The sequence below is a fragment of the Cottoperca gobio genome, chromosome 15, assembly GCF_900634415.1.
Source record: "Cottoperca gobio chromosome 15, fCotGob3.1, whole genome shotgun sequence".
In the NCBI taxonomy this organism is placed as follows: domain Eukaryota; kingdom Metazoa; phylum Chordata; class Actinopteri; order Perciformes; family Bovichtidae; genus Cottoperca; species Cottoperca gobio.
The window spans coordinates 24,695,798-24,717,179 of NC_041369.1; the positions used below are offsets into that span (position 1 = coordinate 24,695,798).

Below are 21,382 nucleotides of genomic sequence, written 5' to 3' on the forward strand. Positions count from 1 at the left end.
CAGCATATTTGGGTAATTGTAGGAATAAACAATAATTTACAGAGCTGGGGGGGGAAAATATAACGAGAACAAATCGTAAATCTTAAGAGAAAATAAATACAATTAACTGAAGAGAACATGAATATTCTCCCAGATTACGAGAATAATATCTGGAATATTCTGAGATTATAGAATCAGTTTTCTGAGAAACAAAATCTGAAATTCTTTTGAGATTTAAATCGTAAATTTATCAGAAAGTTTAATATTCTCTAAAATTAAAGTCGTCATTTTACATCTTTATTTGTGCAACGTTTTCTTTCCCGCGCTGAAACGGGCTTCCATATTAACAGCCTGAAGCTAACTGAAGCTAACTGAAGCTAACGTGACGGACAGATGAGGAGGCGGGACTTTTCTTCGTCTAGAAGCTTTATTGATAATTGTTTACATCTCACAACGCATTCCACAAACACGGCTCCCGGCTGGAAGCTTTTTATCGTCACAATTGAAGTATGAAGTTTATCATTCACAATTATACTTGCATAACAAACAAATGCTCCAAGTTTCCCAAAAGTCACATCAAGTTGCAACTTTATGAAGATATTGGCTCCACAGACAGTATGGTTATTCATTTTAACTTCTAAAGTATTTAAAGTATCTGATGAATGTAAACGTGTTTTTCTTCACTAGACATGGAAATAACAACTTTATGTAATTAATGTTTTAATTGTCTGGCAAAGGTTTTCTAGATGTTTCTAACTAGAGTTACTCAGAAGCAATGAAGATATTAAATGGTAGTACAGCCCCCCCACCCTAACCTCCCCCCGCCGCGCTGCCTCATCAGGAGTCAAAGACATCGCTCACAGAAGTCGTCACCTCGAGGTCACGCAGCACGACAGCGAGCGCGCAGCTCGAGGGACACGACGGCGTTTCAGTAAAATCACAAAATACTTCTAACAAAAACTTAAATAAAAGTAGAAATGAGGCGTTCGCTGCTCGTCTCGAACACACGACGAAGATTAAAATGTGTTTCTGCGAGTTTATATTTCATCTTCCCCAGAAAACACAACAAAAAGGAATCTGAACGGGAAAAAAAGAGTTTTTAATGTTTTGACAAATAAAGTTAGAAGGGCTGCGTCCACGCCAGACCCCCCCTCTCCAGCCTTCCTTCAAACACGCCCCCCTCTCCGGCCTTCCTTCAAACACCCCCCCCCTCTCAGGACTTCCTGAATCCAAACTGCGACTCGTCGTCTCTTCACTCTGCTTTGCGTTTCATCCCGGGAACCTTCGCCTGGATCCTGAAACCAGAGGACGAACGTGTTGGGACCAAAACTGAACCTCTGGAGCTGCGACTTCAAAGCTTCACGTGAAGTCACAGAAACAGAACTTTACAAAAGGTTTGTTGTTCGTAACAAACCGTAACGTTAGATTTACAATAATAAGAATGTTACAGCTCAATGAATGACAGTATAATGCACCACTCAGACCTGCAGGACGCCGGCGGCTCCTGATGTCCTGTGAAACTACAAACCTGTCGGGAGGTGCGATAAATAACGGGGTGACCCCCTCACCCCAAGACTCTCATGTCCTGTACATAACATCCAAACTCTTCTCTCAAACCCTCCAACACTGAAGAAGAGCTCCGTTTCTTACTTCCCAACGACGTCTTTGACCTGGTTGTTGACCAGCGCCAGGTAGTGGTCGATCTGAGCCTGGAGGCAGAAACAGTCTACCGTTAAACGTGACGACAGAAGAAGAAACTGAATCTACCGTTAAATGTGACGACAGAAGAAGAAACTGAATCTACCGTTAAATGTGACGACAGAAGAAGAAACTGAATCTACCGTTAAATGTGACGACAGAAGAAGAAACTGAATCTACGTTAGAGTTGTTCACTTCTGCTCAGAACGTTCTTTTGCAAATGTTTATAAAACTAATGGATTTTCATTGTAAAACTTTAACAATGATTCTGTGTAAATTGTCTCCAGCAGTTTGTTAAGCATCATAATTACACGAAGTTCTTACTGCCTTTTTATAAACATACTTGTTATTAGTATTTAGTTATTTAATCTTTCACACGGTTTTATTTTATTAGCTGATGTGTTTTATATCAAATCTTAATTTGTAACTTCAGATAAAAGTGTAAAGTAGCAGAAAATACAAATTAACATTTTACTGAAGTTTAATTAAAATATGCTGAACTCTTACTTTCCACAATAAGAGTCATTGTTTTAGTTTCATTTGTGAAGCAGCATAAATATCTTGTTTTGAAAATCTTACCTGATGCTTCTCGTAGACGATCGGGCAGCTGAACAATCCAATCAGAGCTGAAGGAGAAGAAGGTTTAAAACTACAAACTCCAACAGACCCTGAACGTCTCACACAAACTAAGTCAGATTACTTTTATAATTATATTATTATATTATAATGTTTCTAGAACACGTCTTTATTTCACCACCAGATGGAGACAAAGTAAGAAACGTTCTTTAGACACAAATCATTTAAAGCCTCTAAATAAATACTTTACGTTAACGTTGTTACTCTGGAGCCTCTAAGCATGATGGGAAATGTTCCTCACCCAGAATAAGAATGGTGAGGCCGTTGAACAAGGAGCCGACGTACGTCAGGATCCACATCAACACAGCAAACTGCAGGAAGCAAACACAAAACATTTCATTTAAACGTTTCATGAACCCTCGATGTGTTTCTGATGCTCGGCCGTTTAAATATAAACGCTGACGGACTTCTGCTCGTTGGTGACGAACACGGCTCAGTGTGAAGACTAAAGGGTCAGGTTTCTGACAGGCTGGTGATCTGCAGAAGACCTTCCTCAGAAGTCTTCACGCTGTAAGGGAAGCGTTTCTGCAGCTCGTGTTGTCTCACGTCTGTATTTGAGCCGCAGCGAGGAGACGGCGCCTCCGACAGCTGCAGAGCTCATCAGTTAGCGACGCATGAAGCTGCTGTTCACCGAGGAGCAGCTCAACCACGTACACATTATTTTACTTTGACGTTTGTTTTTCAGGCCGTAATTTTTTTTGCCAGAAAAATATCAAAACATGTTTTGAAGTTTATGCAAGTGAACCTTTGCACCTGCGAACTGTCCCTTTAAATCTTCTGTGCGCTTTAATATCAACGATCATTTCTGCTCCAGGTAGTCTTCGATTTAATAATCTGAGTTTTTTAATTTGTTAAATTTAAAAAGAAATCGCAGAAATTACGCTAATAATCTCAGAATATTTATGTTTTTTTATCTGTTCAATTTGTTGTTTTTTTCCCATGAAATCTATCATTTAATAATTAAATAATAATGATTTAATAATAATAATGATGATTTAATAATAATGATGATTTAATAATAATGATGATTTAATAATAATGATGATTTAATAATAATAAAATAATGATTTAATAATGATGATTTAATAAATATTTAATAATAATAAAATAATAATAATGATTTAATAATAATAATGATGATTTAATAATAATGATGATTTAATAATAATAATGATTTAATAATAATAATGATGATTTAATAATAATGATGATTTAATAATAATGATGATTTAATAATAATAATGATTTAATAATAATAAAATAATGATTTAATAATGATTTAATAAATATTTAATAATAATAAAATAATAATAATGATTTAATAATAATAATGATTTAATAATAATAATAATAATAAAATAATAATTTAATAATGATTTACTAATTTAATAATAATGATTTAATAATAATAATGATTTAATAATAATAATATAAAATAATAATTTAATAATGATTTACTAATTTAATAATAATGATTTAATAATAATAATAATGATTTAATAATCCTAGGAATATCCAAGTTTTATTTCCTTAAATCTAGTTTCTTTAATGTAATTGAACCTTTATGAGAGAACTGCACATTTATATTGTTTGTGTTTCTACATCAACTTGTTCAGCTTTCTGGTTCATTTCTCGCTCTGTGGAAGCAGAGTCAACGTTTCACAGCTTCCTGTATTTTCAACTTTACTCTCATTCTTCCTGCTAAATGTTAAACATCTAAATGTTAAACATCACCTAAATGTTTCGTGCATCTTAATATCGAAGATCTCTCCGGCCTCACCTTGATGGAGTCGACCAGGTCCTCCACCAGGAACAGGCGCCTCAGTTCCCCGATGCTCTTGTTCAGTTTGGTCAGAGCCAAGTCGCTGTACTTGTGGACCAGATCCTCAGAGAGCGCCACCTCCTGGCCCAGGTACTGCCTGAGGGAGGCAGAGCAGAGGCCACTGTGAGACTGTGTGCACGTGTACTGCGTCCCCTGTTCATACCATTAAATCAGATGTTATTGAGCTCTAAACAAACTAAATGATGATTTAATTAAACAACATGTTGCATGTAAAATGTAAACTAAAACTAAAGCTGCCAAATATTCAATAACACCTCAACAAGGATGAACAGGATAAGACTCGGGACACATAAAGACTGAGGACATAAAGACTCAGGATATAAAGACTCAGGATATATAAAGACTCAGGATATATAAAGACTCAGGATATATAAAGACTCAGGATATATAAAGACTCAGGACATAAAGACTCAGGATATAAAGACTCAGGACATAAAGACTCAGGACATAAAGACTCAGGATATATAAAGACTCAGGATATATAAAGACTCAGGATATATAAAGACTCGGGATACATAAAGACTCAGGAAATAAAGACTCAGGATATATAAAGACTCAGGATATATAAAGACTCAGGATATATAAAGACTCAGGACATAAAGACTCAGGATATATAAAGACTCGGGATATATAAAGACTCGGGACACATAAAGACTGAGGACATATAAAGACTCGGGATATATAAAGACTCGGGATATATAAAGACTCGGGATATATAAAGACTCAGGACATAAAGACTCAGGACATAAAGACTCAGGACATAAAGACTCAGGACATAAAGACTCAGGATATAAAGACTCAGGATATAAAGACTCAGGATATAAAGACTCAGGACATAAAGACTCAGGACATAAAGACTCAGGATATATAAAGACTCAGGATATATAAAGACTCAGGACATAAAGACTCAGGATATATAAAGACTCGGGATATATAAAGACTCGGGACACATAAAGACTGAGGACACATAAAGACTCGGGATATATAAAGACTCGGGATATATAAAGACTCGGGATATATAAAGACTCGGGATATATAAAGACTCGGGATATATAAAGACTCAGGATATAAAGACTCAGGATATAAAGACTCAGGACATATAAAGACTCGGGACATATAAAGACTCGGGACATATAAAGACTCGGGACATATAAAGACTCGGGACATATAAAGACTCGGGATATATAAAGACTCGGGATCTATATAAAGACTCGGGATATATAAAGACTCGGGACATATAAAGACTGAGGACACATAAAGACTGAGGACACATAAAGACTCGGGATATATAAAGACTCGGGATATATAAAGACTGAGGACATATAAAGACTGAGGACACATAAAGACTCAGGATATATAAAGACTGAGGACATATAAAGACTCGGGATATATAAAGACTCGGGACATATAAAGACTCGGGATATATAAAGACTGAGGACATATAAAGACTGAGGACACATAAAGACTCGGGATATATAAAGACTCGGGATATATAAAGACTGAGGACATATAAAGACTGAGGACACATAAAGACTCGGGATATATAAAGACTCGGGACATATAAAGACTGAGGACACATAAAGACTGAGGACACATAAAGACTCAGGATATATAAAGACTGAGGACACAAAGACTCAGGATATATAAAGACTCGGGATATATAAAGACTCGGGATATATAAAGACTCGGGACACATAAAGACTGAGGACACATAAAGACTGAGGACATATAAAGACTCAGGATATATAAAGACTCAGGATATATAAAGACTCAGGATATATAAAGACTCAGGATATATAAAGACTCAGGATATATAAAGACTCAGGATATAAAGACTGAGGACATATAAAGACTGAGGACACATAAAGACTCGGGATATATAAAGACTCGGGACATATAAAGACTGAGGACACATAAAGACTGAGGACACATAAAGACTCAGGATATATAAAGACTGAGGACACAAAGACTCAGGATATATAAAGACTCGGGATATATAAAGACTCGGGATATATAAAGACTCGGGACACATAAAGACTGAGGACACATAAAGACTGAGGACATATAAAGACTCAGGATATATAAAGACTCAGGATATATAAAGACTCAGGATATATAAAGACTCAGGATATATAAAGACTCAGGATATATAAAGACTCAGGATATAAAGACTCAGGATATATAAAGACTCAGGATATATAAAGACTCAGGATATATAAAGACTCAGGATATATAAAGACTCAGGATATATAAAGACTCGGGATATAAAGACTCAGGATATAAAGACTCAGGATATATAAAGACTCAGGACATAAAGACTCAGGACATAAAGACTCAGGATATATAAAGACTCAGGATATATAAAGACTCAGGATATATAAAGACTCAGGACATATAAAGACTCAGGACATAAAGACTCAGGATATATAAAGACTCAGGATATATAAAGACTCAGGACATATAAAGACTCAGGACATATAAGACTCAGGACATAAGACTCAGGATATATAAAGACTCAGGATATATAAAGACTCAGGACATAAAGACTCAGGACATAAAGACTCAGGATATATAAAGAATCAGGACATAAAGACTCAGGATATATAAAGACTCAGGACATAAAGACTCAGGATATATAAAGACTCAGGACATAAAGACTCAGGATATAAAGACTCAGGACATAAAGACTCAGGATATAAAGACTCAGGATATAAAGACTCAGGATATAAAGACTCAGGATATATAAAGACTCAGGATATATAAAGACTCAGGATATAAAGACTCAGGACATAAAGACTCAGGATATAAAGACTCAGGATATAAAGACTCAGGACATAAAGACTCAGGACATAAAGACTCAGGACATAAAGACTCAGGACATAAAGACTCAGGATATAAAGACTCAGGATATAAAGACTCAGGACATAAAGACTCAGGACATAAAGACTCAGGACATAAAGACTCAGGACATAAAGACTCAGGATATAAAGACTCAGGATATAAAGACTCAGGATATAAAGACTCAGGACATAAAGACTCAGGACATAAAGACTCAGGACATAAAGACTCAGGATATAAAGACTCAGGATATAAAGACTCAGGATATAAAGACTCAGGACATAAAGACTCAGGACATAAAGACTCAGGATATAAAGACTCAGGATATAAAGCTCTGCAGACGTTTCTTTAGGATTCAGCTGCTCGAGTTTAAATCATCACAACATCCGACCGATGATCAGGATTCACCAGCTCACTGATTTCTCAGACTTTAACTCTGCGGCACCGTTTTATATCTCTGGTTCAATCAGTTGTTAGGCGTCTGAATAAAAGTGTATTATTATGATCCAAGTCTTAAAGACGTGAATCTCCACCACACAAACAACAGAAGCACTTTATTGATGTAAATACTAAGAATTTTATTTTTATGATTATTATTTAGTAGATTTTATTTCCATCTTATTTTTAATATCATCAAGTGAGTTTATTTTCCATCTTTCCGTTTATTACATTTGATGTTTCCTTATTGGAAACACTTTGCGCTGCACTTGGTATAATATATCATTTGTTTTACATCTCGTCTATAACATAAAACATTATGAGTCCTTTACCTGACAAATGTCTGACGCTGGCGTTGAAAAGTTAATGTTTTATTATTTTATTTATTTAATTTAGTCATTTACTATTTTAATTTCCACATTTATTTAATCTATTAATTTGTCTTTTACATTTATTCGTCTTCGTGGCGCTCGTTTGGCTCTTCAGCTTTAAAAACTTTCATTAATTCTTCTTTATATTTCCAGTTTTATTTGTCTTTATAAATTTAAATTAAATTTCCTTTTTTATTTAATTTATTTCCTCTCTGACGGCTCCTATGACACCATGTAACCCCCCCAGAGTGAAAAGGCTCCTGAACCCTCTGCTCACTTGAACGGATGCCCCTCGTCGGACTTCTGGATGGCCTGCAGGATGCCTTTGTATATCCTGAAGCAGATGGTGACGGACAGCAGAGCCAGGCCGATGTAGGAGCAGACGCTCACGATGCTGCACAGCGTCAGGGAGAGGAGCAGCAGCAGGGCGGCGCCGAACACCACGCCCGTGGCCTTCACATCACGCCAGTAGAGGAGATCCACAACTGCAGGAGGAGAGTGGCGGTAAAAGAAAACATTTTAATTTACACTTTACATTATTATGTTGGGTTCTGGATGAAAGGGCTTGGACCGGCCGCCACGTGTTGGTGCGTGACGAGCTGCAGCTCTGCCGGGGGTCAGAGGTCACACTCGCTGCTCTGCTCGTTGTATTTAGAGCTTCGACTTGCAGGAGCATTATTTTATTATGCCGCCCCAGAAAAACTCAAAATGTTTGGCAGCGTTTTACAGCTCGACTTTTACATAATATTAAATAAACACAATTATTCTGTTTATTTTCTATTCTTTTAACTTCATGAACATTTTATTGTTGTAATCTTTTGCTTTATGATTCAGATATATTTACATTTTGACAAAATAATCAAAGATCCAAGAAGCTCCTTCCTCTCTCAGGACCCAGATAGATGGGGGGGGGAGACAGCTGAGATCATATCCGAGCACGCTTATATTTCACCAGGGAATTCCAGGCAGGTCAGCGGACAGTATTAGCAGCGGAGTCGTGAGTCTCCTGCAGGCTCACGCTGCACTTTGTGACTGAGCGATGACAGTTTAACGTTGCAGCTCCTTCAGAACTGAAGGGTTCACTTTTAAACATTCACAAACTATTACACAATAAGTCAAAGTCTCAAGATCTGACAAACGTCCAGAGATCAGGAGTTCTGTGATGAACAGCGACGAGCGAAACCACAGCATTCAATGAGTTGAGGATAAAAACTCAAACAACCTCAACTCAGGTTTCAGTCCGACGATGTCAACAAATGGATCATTTATGAATCTGGAGCTGCAACTAACGAGCACGTCTGTTATTTTATTCATCGATCAGTTGTTCGGTTTATAAAATGGTGAAAGATCTCGCTCAGTGTTTCCTAAAGACCAACATGACCTCAAATGTCTTGTCGACAACTCAAAGATATTCAGTTTACCGTCAGAAGTAAAGAAACATTCACATTTACGAAGTGTTATAAACACAACAGATTCAAACAAACCGTTGGCCAAGACTTAATATTTGACAACTAATCGACTCATCTTTGCAAACCTACATTATCACAAAGAAAAGGTCTAATCTCTTTTTAGCTTCTCATGTGACAATTGGCCGCTATTCTCTTTTCTATCGTTGCACATTTAGTGTGTGTGAGAGTGTGTGTGTGTGTCTGTCTGTCTGTGTGTGTGTGTCTGTGTATCTATCTGTCTGTCTGTGTGTGTGTGTGTGTCAGCTGGTCGTGTGAGGTGAAGAACTTTAAAGACTAAAAACATATTCGACTAATTAAAAACAAATGACAGTAATCTGGAGCTGCAGTCCAAGAAAGATGCAACAAGTTGTTGTAAAATGAAAAAATCCAAATGTGTTTCACACAAACATTAAAACGTGTTCTTACTGCAGACACGGGACGCTGAGGAAAGATCAAGTGCAACAAAACAAAATGATCATGAGTCATTTCTGTTTACTCCATGTTTTCTCAGTCTCACCGTGACGATGTGTTTTGGACGGCTGGTCACATAAAGTAACATCACAAAATTGTAATGTGTTTTTTTTTTTTTACAGATTGTTTAACATTTTAAAAGACCACAGGGGGAAAAGGTTGAGTTATCAGATCTAGTGCAATAATTTCATTTAGTAGAATAAATTAATCTATTCTAAAGACAATAAACACATTCAAACTAGTGCAATAAACAAATGTATTATAGTGCAATAAATAAAACATTTCTAGTGCAGTCACATTGTATTAATTAGTTCTACTTATTATTTTAGAACCTGTGTTGTTGATGTTTGTTTGCATTTTGTTGTATTCTGTAAAATTACAATGAAGGTTTTCAATTCTAATCAGTTGCTTTTACATATTGTAACATTAAGCATCTGCTTCATTAAGTAAAATACTTTTAACAGAATTATCCTAAAAAGTAGATTTTAGTGCTGCTGTTTTAAGACAAACTACAGAAACAACTATTCACATCAATGACAACCAGTGTCCATGTGGGCGTTGACAGCTAGCTTTAGCTAACAGCTAGCTTTAGCTGACAGCTAGCTTTAGCTGACAGCTAGCTCTTCCCTCATTATCCAACGGCTCAGCATGCTAACACGATGCTAGCTCTGTTGGCAGCAGCTGTAGCCGGTGGTGGTGACACAGAGAGCCGCTGTCTGGATGTGGAGACACGGGCAGGAGGAGGAAGAGGAGGAAGAGGAGGAGTAGGTCCAAATGTGGCTGTCTGGCTACATATGGTAGCAGGCGTGCTAGCACCGCCGGAGCCCGGCTAAAAATAGACCCGCATCACAGCGAGCTAAACCCCGGCCGCAATGTTTAACCACCAGCCTCTTCGACATGGACCCGGAGCGGTTTGTTATCCGGATGCCGGAACGTCTGCCCCTGCCCCCCCCCCCAACCAGTCCTCACCGCGGGGACAACACGTCAAACCGTCCAGCATGACCTCCGCAGGCAGCCCGGTCCGCCTCGCGCTCTGCCCGGGCTGAACACAGCCTCAGTCCCGGTGCTCGTGCCAACCCTAACCCGGTAATATAACCGTCCACAGACGCGGCTGGTGAAGGAGCAGCTAGCGGTGAACAACAGATTATGAGCAGACTGACCCTGTTTGGCGTCCATCTTGAACCTCGTTAGAGCGTGCAGCGACACGGCGGCTCCGCCTGGCTGAAGAGGTGAGCGCGAGGGGGGGGGGGGAGGGTGCACATGCGCAGCTCGGCCTCCGGGTGGACTGCTGATTGCTGCCAATTTAGACTTCGAATTTAATTAAAAGATAAATTAAATTACGCAGCACTGTTTGACTTGGCGTCTCAAAATAATTAACTACTCAAATAAATTCCTTATTTTGATTTGAACGACTTCATCTCACGATAATGTGAAAGCATAATTGTATTTCAAAAGTACTTCCATATTATTTCCTGGAAAGTAAGTGAAATCCGTTAGTTCTGATGTTAGTGTAGTTACAGTTTTGATGCTGATAAACATGTGGTGGAGACAGTCATGATGTCCAAAGTTCACCTAAAGAGTGAGTGTGTGTGAGTGTGTGAGTGTGAGTGTGAGTGTGTGTGTGTGTGTGAGTGTGAGTGTGTGTGAGAGTGTGTGTGAGTGAGTGAGTGAGTGTGAGTGTGTGTGTGTGTGTGTGAGTGTGAGTGTGTGAGTGAGTGAGTGTGTGTGTGAGTGTGAGTGTGTGTGTGAGTGTGTGAGTGTGAGTGAGTGAGTGTGTGTGAGTGTGTGTGAGTGAGTGAGTGAGTGTGAGTGTGTGTGTGTGTGTGAGTGTGTGAGTGAGTGAGTGAGTGTGAGTGAGTGTGTGTGAGTGTGAGTGTGAGTGTGTGTGAGTGTGTGTGTGAGTGTGTGTGAGTGTGTGTGAGTGTGTGTGTGAATGACTTTTATCATAAGGATTGTGACAGCAGCAGCAGAGTGTTGCACAACGCGCCTGTAAAAGACAACCGAGCAGAAAAGATAAAAGTGAGGAATTCAACCCACTAAATCCATGTAAGGAACTGCGAGCTGTCCAGGAACACCAGGTGCATGCTGGGAGAGCCAGTGGCTGCAAAACAAAGTGAAAACTAGGCTTTAAGTAATCTTCACTGCTAAAAATATATTTTACATGTAACTGCTCGGTCTGTTATTTTATATTATGGAATAATCTGTCAGCTGTATCCCAACGTCTTCGGGTCACGTGAGAAGGAAAAGATGCCAATTCACACATTTTAGAAGCCGAGCCATCAAATCTTTTACATTTCTGCTTTGAAAAAATACTTAAATTATCATTTAAATAGTTGCTAATTCACTAATGCATTCATTGATTAATCGTTTGAACTCTTCATTAATGTTACATGTATACATTAATGAAGAGTTTAGTGTGGAGATTTGTATTTTAAACGGAGAACATACATCATAACAATAATAATAATAATAATAATAATAACAGCAGCTACTGAGCAGCTTAAATTAACGTTTACTCCTGAAGGGCGGCCATCTTGGTTGTTTTGTCCCCTGATGAACGTGGATCAGAGTTCCTCATTCCAACAAGTCCACACGTCTGACTTGCAACATAAAGCCTTATTACTTCAATACTATTGCAGTCACACAGTCTCACAGTCACTGACACACACACAGTCACTGACACACACACAGTTACTGACACTCACACACGCACACACACACACACACACACACACACACTAAATGAATAAAACCCCGGATTGTTTGATTAATTGCTTGGTTTGTAATATCAGAACATTTCTCTTAATTACTTTATTTGTCCAACAAACATCCAGTTCTGAGGCTGGAAATCACAACATGATATTACATCAATTCTTTGGGCAACATCACAAAGTCTGCTGCGATACGACAGGAAGCTAGTTTCTTTATCTGAAGGAAGTGAACCTGGAGACGAAGACGTGCCATGGGAACTTCAAAATAAAAGACACGTCTTGATGTTAATATCATGATGTGGCATTAAAACCATCGTACACTCACATATCACGACTTACTAACAAACAATTCGCCGATGAAGTGATTAATATTAACAATAATCTGAAGAAGGCCTCCATCCACAAATCCAAGTTGTTAATATTAACTCGTGTTTATTGTATTATATAATATTAATACTATAAAGAAAAATAAATCATATGAAATATTAAAAGATCTTGGAACTCGAGCATGTTCCAACGCAGCGGTTAAAAGACTTTCGTTCGTCCCGTGACCATAATGCATGTTGTTCCTCTCTCCCTGTTCACCATCTTCTGTCATAAAGCCCAAAAATATAACTTCAAAAAAATCAAGACTTTCTACTCATTTTCAGAACATATGAGTGTCACAGTAAAGGTGGGCCGCTGCAGAAAGCCTTCCCCCCCCCCCCCCCCACACACACAGCCTTTGGCCACAGAGGCTGACTGTGACCAAAGGTCTTCTCTGCAGGACGAGCCCTGAAAAACCTGCCTTCATGTAAACTGTGAAGACAACTCACTCACACGTCGACAAAAAGTAGTCCCACACATAAATCAAGCAACATGAATGCCCAAACGATCCTAATGTTGAGTCACATGACATTTTAATATCTCGTCTCTTTAGTCGCCTAACCCACGAGTTAAATATTAAGGCTGTTTCCAGCCTCTTAAATATGCAGACTTGCTTTTCTCTGAGGTATAGTCGCATTAAAGTGACACATATCAGACGTCACTTTGGTCTTTAAAATCTAGAGAATAAGTTTCAACAGCCTCGGTGTTTGCAGCTTCTCGTTCTGCAACGTCTCCGACTCAATGTCACATCTTTCCTTCCCCGAAAGAGCCAAAGCAGGAAAATGAAGCCATGTGGGACGGAGTTTTTGTCCCCAAAAGCACCTTGCAGCAGGGATCTCCTCCCTCCCTGAGGGTGGAGGTGTCCAGAGACAAACACAGAAAGGTGGAGGACGTGTGTGTGTGTGTGTGTGTGTGTGTGTGTGTGTACCCTGTTCTCTCCAGCACTGCGGCTCCTTTCTGTCCACAGAGTTGTTCTCCATGCTGTCCGATCAGCAAACACACATTCCACACAGAGAGGACCAAGCGAGAGGCAGTGTGTGAGGAAATGTGTGTGTGTGTTCGGCTGCAGGAGGAGGGAGGAGGGAGGGAGGAGGGAACCTGAGCAAGGCTTCCTGTGGGGGAGACGACTGCAGCGAGCAAATGAACTGTCAGCTGACTGTCTGCTGCCGGCGCTCTGACGCAGCAACTATAAACGTCTCTGCCTCCCCCTCCTCTCTCTGCCTCCCCCCTCCCTCTCACCCTACTCCACCCTCTGCCTCCCCCTGTCTTCTCAGCCTTTTTGGCATGCTCCCTCCTCTCCACCCAATCTGATCTCTTTTCTCCTCCCCCATGCTTTACCTTCCCTTCTTCACTCCACCCTCCTGCTTTCTAAGATCTTGTGACGGAGCAGAATGATTCGGTCGGTGTGATCAGGTTGGATTTACTTTCATTAAAATAAAATAAAATCATTAAGAGAATATTGCGTTTTGTTCACTTCTACACGTGTAGAACAGGATTGAAATTACAATGTAAATGTTATTTATAAAAATCATAATTTTACAAAGCATTGTGGTATTTTAAAACTAATACTTCAACACTTATGTTATTTAATAACCAGAACTGACTGTAAATAAGAAGCTCGTTTGGATAAATATCGGCTGGTTTTTTGATAAAACAAGTATTTGGTAGTTTCCCAGCAGGACGCTCAGTTTACTGTTAGAACAAAGACAGCCATCATATAGACAATCATCATATAGACAGCCATCATATAGACAACCATCATATAGACAACCATCATAAAGACAACCATCATAAAGACAGCCATCATAAAGACAACCATCATAAAGACAACCATCATATAGACAACCATCATATAGACAACCATCATATAGACAACCATCATATAGACAACCATCATCATATAGACAATAGTAATAAAGACAGCCATCATAAAGACAACCATCATATAGACAACCATCATATAGACAACCATCATATAGACAACCATCATATAGACAACCATCATAAAGACAACCATCATAAAGACAGCCATCATAAAGACAACCATCATAAAGACAACCATCATATAGACAACCATCATATAGACAACCATCATATAGACAACCATCATATAGACAACCATCATCATATAGACAATAGTAATAAAGACAGCCATCATAAAGACAACCATCATATAGACAACCATCATATAGACAACCATCATATAGACAACCATCATCATATAGACAATAGTAATAAAGACAGCCATCATAAAGACAACCATCATAAAGACAACCATCATATAGACAACCATCATATAGACAACCATCATCATAAAGACAGCCATCATATAGACAACCATCATCATAAAGACAACCATCATAAAGACAGCCATCATAAAGACAGCCATCATAAAGACAGCCATCATATAGACAACCATCATCATAAAGACAACCATCATAAAGACAACCATCATCATAAAGACAGCCATCATAAAGACAGCCATCATATAGACAACCATCATATAGACAACCATCATATAGACAACCATCATATAGACAACCATCATAAAGACAGCCATCATAAAGACAATAGTCATAAAGACAACCATCATAAAGACAACCATCATAAAGACAACCATCACAAAGACAGCCATCATATAGACAACCATCATATAGACAACCATCATATAGACAACCATCATATAGACAACCATCATAAAGACAGCCATCATAAAGACAATAGTCATAAAGACAACCATCATAAAGACAGCCATCATAAAGACAACCATCATAAAGACAACCATCACAAAGACAGCCATCATATAGACAACCATCATATAGACAACCATCATATAGACAACCATCATATAGACAACCATCATAAAGACAGCCATCATAAAGACAATAGTCATAAAGACAACCATCATAAAGACAGCCATCATAAAGACAATAGTCATAAAGACAACCATCATAAAGACAACCATCATAAAGACAACCATCACAAAGACAGCCATCATAAAGACAACCATCACAAAGACAGCCATCATAAAGACAACCATCACAAAGACAGCCATCATATAGACAACCATCATATAGACAAAAGAGAATAAATGAGGCTGAAATAATCATAGTAAAACCAACATCAGATCATCAGCGCTGTAACCACAGACGTGTTCCAGCAGAGGGCGGCGCTCGTTAACAACTCTTACAGACTCAAACACGTGAAGCTCATGTCACTGCAGGTCGCTGCAATCTATCAATTAATACAGTTTATTTCTTATTTTCATGAATATAATACATATATTTTATTATAATATTAAATGTAATTTTTAAGATTATAATAAATATAATTGATGTTTTTAATATATGTTTTATGATTTCAATAATAAGCCTTATTTTTGTGATTATAATACAATACATTTTCTTGTTACTATAAAATTAATCAGACTGATTTTAAATATACTTTACACGACTACCTCCAGGTAGGAGACGGGAGATACCAGAAGAAGAAACGCAATTACATTTGTTGTTGAATTTGTTCAGCTCAATAGATTTTCCCGGGTGGGGACGGAGCGTCCAGAACAAAGCTGCGACCTGCAGGTCACGAGAGGCTGAACTCTGGTGGGACAGACGGTTACGTAAAGACAGACGGACCACGTTTGTCCTGCGAGAGACACAAAGTGACCGTCTGCTTCACTGAATGTGATTCCATCTAAATCCTGCATCAGTTGCTTCTGAACCTCCGGAGTCTGAGACATCACCTCGTTTTAGAACAGAAGTTCAGACTTGGAGAAACATGAACTCATTATTGGGAATCTATTATTCTCTGACGTTAGGCAATGTGAAGTTCAAAGTGCGTGCTGCAAATATGGGAAATAACTAAAAGCAATACTTATATTACTGTTACTGTATTTTTATTCTATTTAATTGTTACTTTACTCTCTTTGCTGTAACTACGTAAATATCCCGTCGTGGAACAAATGAAGGATTTCTGAATTGAACATTATTACTACGATTATTATTATGTGGGCTTTAGTTTCCATTTTATTTCCATTATTTATGCTACGTCCATTTTCTGTTATTGTAAAGCCCTCTGTGCTGCATTTATTGTATGGAAAGTGCTGTACAAATAAAAAACATTTATTATAACTTATTTTAAAATCAGAGGAATTGATAAAAAGATTTTTAGTTCCAGCAGTAAAAAATAACCTTTATGTTAAGACAAAAACATCTGAGTAAAGCAAGGTAGCGCCCGTCAGCGTGAAGCGTTACGCTCCATCGCAGCGACTTGTATAATGAAGAACATTTGCTGAGTGGGTTCTGGTTCGGAGAATCCTTTGTGGGCCTGCCAGTGTCGCAATGCAGGGAGGAGGCTTTAATTAACACAAACACACACACACACACACACACACACCTCCAGTTACACAGTACGTCTGCAACACTGCACGGCATAAATACACGAGTGAGTTAACGGATCAATATCAGCTTCAGGAAGCTGAGTCATCCATTAAAATGAAGAATAAGCGTCGTCTTCAGAGAGCCGGCGGAGCCTTGGGGGCCTTCACTTTCTAAACGCCTGAATAAGTCTTCCGTCTGACAAACGCTCTGAAATATCATTACATCAAAGTCTTACTCTCACATATGCAATAAAGACTTAAAACGTGTAGATGGAGAGGCTTCCCACACAAACACTAATCCTCTCTTCGAGCTGCAACTGACTTCTTTTCATGACTTTTCTAAAAACAAGAGACAAACACCCAAAAAACATCTTTAAATGTTTTGTCACCAAAAGATATTCTGTGTACTGCGATAAAAGAAAAGCAGCAAACAACTAAACCATATTACAACCCATCACCACCACTACAGGTATACTAAATAAAGAGTAACAACAAGTAGCCGGGGGAGATGGGTAATATTATGAACAAAACCTAAATAGAGATTTGCGGTGATTAAAGTCATGAATTTATTTTTCCTGTAAAGGACCGACGTCGCTTCACTTCAGCGTAAGATCAGACTCATCTTTTCTTGTGAATTTGTGACATTAATATCAGAATTTCTCCATATTTTCTCACAAATGTAGGATTTTATAATCTCAGAAATATATTCTTTTAATTAAGTAAATGTACAATTTGAATCTTTGAAATTATGAATTTTCTCTTATTCTCGTATATTCCCTGTGCATCAAGAGCACCAGGTGTACATTTTACATTAGTTTTTAAGTTACAATAGAAACTTAAACTCGGTCATTATTATATCAGCCTCGCATGACACTGTGCCTGACGTTCATTACCGCTCAAGTGGCACAAAGGTTCAGTTTTCAGGTTCATAACATGTCATAATGTAATCATGACAGGGTGTGTGAGATCGTAAACCACGAGATAAATCAGAGCCAGGATCAGGGTGTGGATCTCGGAGTCAGTCAGGCGACTTCAGATTGGCATCGCAAATTATTTCCAGAGCCGAGAAGCTCAAACAAGTTAATCCAACGAGGGTTTGTAGCTGGTTAACGTCAATATTGTCTAAATGAAGGGGCTCATGTTTCCAACACAATAAATACAAATATCACATTTTACTTACCGCATCTTAAAAATGTAACATTTAAATAATCAGGTACACAAATGATGTTCTTGTAATGAGAGAGAGAAATGCACAAAAAGCAACAAACCATGATGGAAAAACACAACGTAAAGCAGACTTAACAAAATGCGAGGGTTAACTTTTCAAAGAAAATGCTAAAGAAAGGACGATGCAAGAAAGGAAAGGTGACGCTAAGGAGGAAGATGGGATCTAAAGTAAAACACGCTGCTGGTTGGTTGGGAGAAAATAATTGCGGAGAGGAGTGAAGATGGAAATTATGCCGATGAACATGGAAGTGCCAGTGAAACTGAGGAGGATGTGGGGGGGGGGGGGGGTGGTTTCCATGCTGGTTTATTTTACCTGCTCTTATGTTCACGTTTGGCATCTTAAACACTCTGCCGCCCTCTGTGCTCTTCTTAGCGACCGCCTCCTCTGGTTGGCGGACAGGGGAGTGGGTGAGGGGAGCTTGGGGTGGGGGCTGCTGGATGTCGAGATTCTCAAGCTCAGCCTTGCTCTTCTGGGGGGAGGCCTGGGTGAGGAGGCGGTAGGAGCTCTGGCTTGGAGCCTCCTCTTTAACCTCGGGGGGTGGGGTTACTTTTGAAATTGGGGCTACATCCTTCTGCCCGAAGCTTAGATCATCATCCATGGGGATCTCTGGGGGCTTTGAGGAGGCAAACTTGGAAGTATCCAGAGCCTCAAGAAACTCGTCGATGACGCCCCTGGGTGGTCGCTCAATGAACTCAAACTCCTCAGAGGACACTTCATGCTCAGACACCTCCTCGGCCACTCCGGCTCCTCAACCTCCATCATCTTCTGGCCCATCTTCTCCGTTTCCACCTGGAAGCTGGCAGGGTTTTTTGGCCATAGCTTCCAGGACCGGAGACAGGGAGTCTGCTGTTGGAGACTCTGAATCCGAATCCTCGGTGGGGGTCTTTTTGCTCTGGAAGTCAAGAGGCTCAAACTTCTCCGTCATTTTGAGAGAATCATGGCTTGAAAACCAATCTTTCTGCTCGATCTTGACCGGTTCCTCTTCTTTGACCTTTGTGGGGGTGGTTTCCTCCGCCTCCTTTGACAAGATCGAATGCGTCAAAGCTTTGTTCGTCTTTTGGTTTGTCAGACGCTCTCACTTCCAACTCCTCAGTCATCTCCTTCAGCAGGGACACTTTGGCGTCAAAGGCAAACGGGTTGTTAGCCGACAGATTGATTGGAGGGTTGGGCGACTCCATCATCCTTCGTTCAAGGATGGGACTCTGCTCCTCGGGGCTTCCCTCGGAGGAGCCGGAGTCCATTTTATCTGGGTTGAGCGGGGAAGACTTTAGGAGGTCTGGAAGCGACGGCGGCAGAGGAGAATCCTCTTCTTCCTCTTCATAGTCTTCTTTCAGACCAGACGAGAACTGATTCACTGACTGCATGAGAGAGTCAGCGGCCATCTTGCCCATCTCAAACGTTTTCCCCTCGTCTAAGAAAGATGGCGGGGTATCCAGGGAGTCTGTAGTCTGGCCATACTGGACCAGATCCGGAGTGGGGGACTCGGACATTTTTGAGGGCCTGCTGTCGGACTTTGAGTCTCCAAAATGGGAGTAGCCACTGTCCGCCAGTGGAGAGAAGCCATCGAATGGGTTGTTATTCTTCTTCACCTCATACATCAGGTCGTCATCATCGTCATCAGACTGGTTGCCGTGCAGGTCTGGCTCGTACCTGGGAGAGCTAATGGGAGCCGTGTCCTTGGAGAAGGTATCCATCGAGACCTTGGAGTTGTCTTGAGATGCTAGGAATGGTGAATCCCACTGCTTCTGTTGGGTTAGAGGAGGCAAGGTGAGACTCTGGTACCTTCATCTGGGGGTTCACGGGCGACGGGCCGGGGAAGACCTGTCTGAGCTAATCAGCTTCTCCTCAGGTGAGAAGGAAACTCCGCTGTCTTCACATGGATTGTGAGGCCCTGGGTCTTTCCCTAAACTCAGGTAAGGACCAGCTAACAGATCTTCCTTAATCTTACTACGACCCGGTCCAGGAGTCACCCTCTTCACCCACCCAAGGCATGTCCTTGGAATGAGTAGTGGGGGGTACAGTGGAGAAGGAGCCAAAGGATGCAGCGAATCCTGAAGTAGGGGGCTGGTTGGGACTCTCGGTCAGAGAGAGCTCCTCCAGAGAGTCAGGGGAGTGAAGAGGGGAGAGAGGAGAGATGGGAGCAGGGGAATCACCCTTCTGCCCAAGTGCTTGAGTAGAGAGGGAGGAGGGAGAATGCAATACAGCACATATCAAAGACATACTCCATTCCTTACAGTGCACACCACACCTGGGTGAGTTGTTACTACAAACATGTTGAGGGTAAGACCAGACAAGTGCTGCTAAAAGAGACTGTGGCTGGTAGACGGTTCACACACCGTTTGGTAAATGACGAGTTCCGTTTATTGTTTAATGCTAAGAAGCAAGTAATTTAGGTCCAAATAATCCGGTTCTCAAACTGGTTCTTTGAATTTAGTTTGAGGATTGATTGTTTAATAAAAACAGTGCACTTATTTTGAAATAACTTAAACCATGATCAGCACTCGTATGATTGGCTAAGTAATAACATGCATTCTTTCTAATGGCCAGCAGGGGACAACTCCACTGGTAACTAACCCTAACCTCAGTAACATTTTCCTGATGAGTTTATGTCTCAATCGTAGTTTGAAGTCTTCTTTAATACATCACGATGTATTGAAGCAGGGCATGCTTTAGGGCGGGGCTACCTTGTGATTGACAAGCTGCTACAAGGCGTTCAACATCCAGTTGTACTAAAATATCACAGATAAGGTGAATTTCAGATGCACCTTGCTAAGCGAGCTAGCTTGGCCTCACTCTTCTCAGCTCCACCCTCCCCTCCAAATATGGACCATTCTGAATCCAAAAAAAAAAGACTGCCAAAACGCCAAACTTAAGGAACATCAAAACGGTAGTCCACAAACCAATGGGTGACATCACGGTGACTACGTCCACTTATAGTCTCTGGTTCCTGCTGTTATTGGGTCAAAACTGAACAAAG

The 21,382-nt window shown here is 39.9% G+C and overlaps 2 pseudogenes; one reads left to right on the forward strand and one right to left on the reverse strand.

Annotated features, from left to right (window-relative positions):
- The window catches only part of LOC115020317 (NACHT, LRR and PYD domains-containing protein 12-like), a 55,185-nt pseudogene that overhangs the window by 6,972 nt on the left and 26,831 nt on the right, over positions 1-21,382 (forward strand).
- LOC115019668 (reticulon-4-like) lies at positions 388-20,653 on the reverse strand (annotated as a pseudogene).